The sequence below is a fragment of the Ctenopharyngodon idella genome, chromosome 22 (genome assembly GCF_019924925.1).
Source record: "Ctenopharyngodon idella isolate HZGC_01 chromosome 22, HZGC01, whole genome shotgun sequence".
NCBI classification, from domain to species: Eukaryota; Metazoa; Chordata; class Actinopteri; order Cypriniformes; family Xenocyprididae; genus Ctenopharyngodon; species Ctenopharyngodon idella.
Genome location: NC_067241.1, coordinates 21,303,234 through 21,307,597, shown reverse-complemented (window position 1 = coordinate 21,307,597; position 4,364 = coordinate 21,303,234). Strand labels below are relative to the sequence as shown.

General features: G+C 32.6%; 1 long non-coding RNA gene across 1 annotated transcript in view; it reads left to right on the top strand.

Moving 5' to 3' along the window:
* The first annotated feature begins 1,897 nt into the window (after positions 1-1,897).
* LOC127504586 (uncharacterized) overlaps positions 1,898-4,364 on the top strand; it is a 3,264-nt gene continuing 797 nt past the window's right edge. Inside the window, exons 1-2 of the long non-coding RNA XR_007927406.1 lie at positions 1,898-2,486; positions 2,638-4,364. The exon at positions 2,638-4,364 is cut by the window's right edge and continues 797 nt beyond it. This is a non-coding gene — a long non-coding RNA (uncharacterized LOC127504586). The remainder of the gene's footprint in view (positions 2,487-2,637) is intronic.

The window sequence follows — 4,364 nt, the reverse complement described above, 5'->3', positions numbered from 1 at the left end:
TATTTTTGATATATTTTTACTAGTGTGTGCAGGACACTATAGTTCATTTATGTAAGCGAGGATAGCAAAATAAAGTAAACTGTGACATATTATACCCAAAAAGTCTTCAGACACTTTGACCTGACCATGTTTTGCTTAAGTGTTATCTGACATAATTAAGATTCATTTTTTTCTGACACAGTTTAACTTTGAGATCTTGACATATTTTATGAACTATACAATACTTGATACTTGACATATTTTTTAAACTATAGTGAATAAACTGTATTAATGAATGAAATGTTCAAGGTGTCTGAATAAATTTTGGTTTGACTGTATGTTATTTAATGAGTTTTTGGATAATATAGGTAATAAAACTTGTAGAAGTGCAAAATGATACAATATCAAACCAATGTTCTGACCTACATATAATCAATTATAAAATTGAAAATACACACTCAACTTTTCAGTTAATATCTTCATTATATATTTGACTTTTGCATGCATATATGCAAGTGTGATTTTGTGTTCCCTTGTTAACACAACAACTATAGCAATAATAATGTATATGATTATTGCAAATTTAGCTTGTAAAATTTAAATGACAAAAAATATTCTAATTTGCTTTATACCTGCTAGAATAAACCAATTGTGCAGCTGGAATTTTGATTCAAAACTTGGCATTACACACTGCACATGTCAAAGGTCACACTTTGCAATGACTTACATTTTTTAGTGTTGGCCTCATGGGCTTTTAATGCACCTTTTAAAACATTTTCTATTCTGTTCAGAATGTAAAAGTCTAAATAATCATCTAACATTTAAGTGACTAATCTTAATGAGCATTTAATGTACAGTATGCTTGTTTTCTGAAGCACATTGTGAGGCTTTCCTTTAGTCTTATAGTGAAATGTAGGCTATCACTGTAAAAAGTGATCAGTTAACTTTACTTAAAAAAAACTGAGGTAACTCGTTGCCTTAAACTCATTAAATATGCGTAACTGAAAATATTAAGTTATGTGAACTTGACAATTCCAAGTTATTCTGACAAACAAAAGAAAATTGTGTTGTGATAACTTTTTATTTCAAGTTGGACTAACTTAATCTTATTAAATTGCAATTACTTAAAAATGTCAGTCTACTTAACTTAAAGCTAACAAGTTTTTCTTAGTTCTGTCTACTTAAAGAGTTAGTTCACCCAAAAATGAAAATTCTGTCATTAATTACTCACCCTCATGTCGTTCTACGCATTTAAGACCTTCGTTCATCTTCAGGACACAAATTAAGGTATTTTTGATGACATCCGATGGCTCAGTGAGGCCTCTATTGCCAGCAATGTCACCGAACCTCTCAAGATCCATAAAGGTACTAAAGACATATTTAAAACAGATCATGTGACTACAGCGGTTCAACCTTAATATTATAAAGCGACGAGAATACTTTTTGTGCGCCAAAAAAACAAAATAACGACTTCTCAGCAATATCTAGTGATGGCTGAAAACACTGCTTTACGAACCTTTTGTTTCGATTCAGTGGTTCGGAGCGCCAAAGTCACGTGTTTTCAGCAGTTTGTATGGGATCCAAATCACTGAATCGAAACAAAAGATTCGTAAAGCTCCGAAGCAGTTTTTTGAAATGGCACATCACTTGATATTGTTGAAAAGTCGTTTTTTTTTTTTCTGCACAAAAAGTATTCTCGTCGCTTTATAATATTAAGGGAGAACCACTGTAGTCACATGAACTGTTTTAAATATGGTTTTAGTACCTTTATGGATCTTCAGACGTTCAGTGGCATTGCTGGCTATGCAGGCCTCACTGAGCCATCGGATTTAATCAAAAATATCCTAATTTGTGTTCTGAAGATCAACGAAGGTCTTAGGGATGTAGAACGACATGAGGGTGAGTAATTAATGACATTATTTTCGTTTTTGGGTGAAATAACCCTTTAATTAAATTGAGGAAATCCTTTTGCCTTGAGAAAATTAAGTAACCACAACTTATTGTATATGTGTACTTAAGAGCTCGCTTGTGACTGATTTGATATAATCTCATTTTATTATTTCTTTTAAAGTCTTCACAAAAATTGTAGGCTAATACAGTTCTTAAAAAATACAGAGTAGTAGAGTTTATTCCTCTACTTCCATAAACTGCACAAAAACTCTTCTCTGAGAATAGATAACATTTTAAATCATCAATCTGTAATTACTTTAAATTTCAATATGAGAATTTAGGAAGTAGACTAGTATGTTGTGGGATTCGCGGTAGATTCCCAATACAGTGACTTGACTTTTAAAAGCAGGTGACTGGATTGGTTAATGTGTTCATATGAAGGTCTGTTATGCTTTTTAAAATTGTTATGCCCTTAAACATCATAACAGTAATCTTTGCGCAAAACGTTTGTCCAAAAGCAGAGTAATGAGTCAGCTGTGCAAAGTGGCAGTGGACCTATGTGTGTTTTGCATAACTCCAATGCTCCCTCTTCCCCATTCCGATCAAACCATCACACGGTGAGTCGGCTCAATCTACTCATTCTTACTTAGCTTTGCGTGTGGTTCGTATTTAGTAAATTTGTTGAAATTTCAAAGGAAAAGTGAGTATGAAGCAAATATCATTTGAGCACTTGTATGTGATTTATTGTGTGTTTGTGTGGTTTTTCAGATGGATTACTGACTTTGTATGAGAGGACGTTGAAGGATAAAACATGAAGGTAAATAGCCACAGTAATGGACTCGGCTAAAGATGACATGGGTAATTTTCTCTCATTCTCTATCTTTCTTATTGGCTTGTAAGGTATTTTGGTAATTAATCAGTTTTTAATCAACTGTCTCAGCCTTTCTTTAATCTTGTCGGTTACTATGGCAAAACTCTTTTATTTGTGAAAGTGTGAAAGGAAAGTGAAAAGCCATTGTGATATTTGAATTGTTTAAGGTTAATGTCTTTTACTTTTATGATTAAATTTTATCAGTTTTGCTGTCAAAGGTCCTAATAAAAAAAGCCATAAAGCAGAACTTATTTTTTTAGTTAGTCAATGTTACAGATTCAATAAAAGGATTATGAAAAATTCCTCAAATTATTATGAAATTAGCGAGACCGCATAGTATATTTACAACAAAATATCCTCTACAATTCCACATAGAGGAATAATACTGCAATAAAAATGTATATATTCTGTTGAAAGAATCACATTCTCACTTTGGTCTTCATCTTAGATTGATTAGTTCACCCAAAAATGATCTATTCCCCCTTATGTCAATCTAAAATCGTATAACTTTCTATCTTCTGTGGAACACAGAAGGGAAAATTCTAAAGAATCTTCTGGTAAATCTAGTTGCATGAGGACTGAAGTTTTTAAGCATCAAAAAGGACACAAAAACAAAACAAAAAGAACTATCGTTAAAGTGTTCCATGTGATTGCTCTCCTTTGCAAATTCATGAAAAAAAAAAAAAAAAAAGATGTCCAATTTGTGAGCAAAACTGTTGTTTTAAGTTGGATATTTTCAATGAAATGATTACAAAGATTGATTTCTGAAGTTCTGCTCAATGACTCAATGATCAGTCACAACGATTAATAGTTCACATTTTGTCCAACATTCAAACTAAAATATCTGTATTCATAATATCTTATTTATTGTTCTGTAGGAGAAAGTCAAATGGGTTATAATTTTTAATTACCCATATAATATTTTTGGTTTATATATTTGGGTGAAGTATTCCTTAAATATATTTAAGTATTTCTGCCTTATTTATGTCACAATGATAGTAGATCATGTTTGAGAAGTCCTCAATGACATGTTGCACTTTCTATCCTTCAAACAACAAACAAAAACATTTCTTATCTCTCTGACCTTCTGTGCTTCTACTTTTTTCAATCCTATCCACTTTCTCTCTCTTTCTCTGTGTGTGTGTCTGTGGTTTCTGTCACTGTTATCTTTGCTTAGGTCTGTCTGAAACCCAAGTGCTTCTAATGACACATCACCCAAGTGCTGTGCTCTGATAATGCCTAGCTCTCTCTCTCTCTCTCTCTTTCTTTGTGTGTGTGTGTGTTTGTGTGTACATGCATACATTTGTGTGTGAAGGGGAACCCAGAGTGGTGGCTTCCCAGTTTAATAGCGATGTGGTTTAGGGTGGATATGAGAGAACTCGGAACGTATTTTCCACCTTTTGTCATGCAGAGTTGCATGTATTTGCATCAGTGTGTTGTGTGATAGTGTGCTGAGTTCAGCTGTACTGTTTCATATATTAAAGTTTATTTGCTGTAATTTAGAACAACTGATATATATCAAATGTGTATGTGTGTGTGCAATTCTCATTATTAACTAGCTGCTTATTAGCATGCATATTACTAGGATATTGTCTGTTTATTAGTACTTATAAAGCACATATTT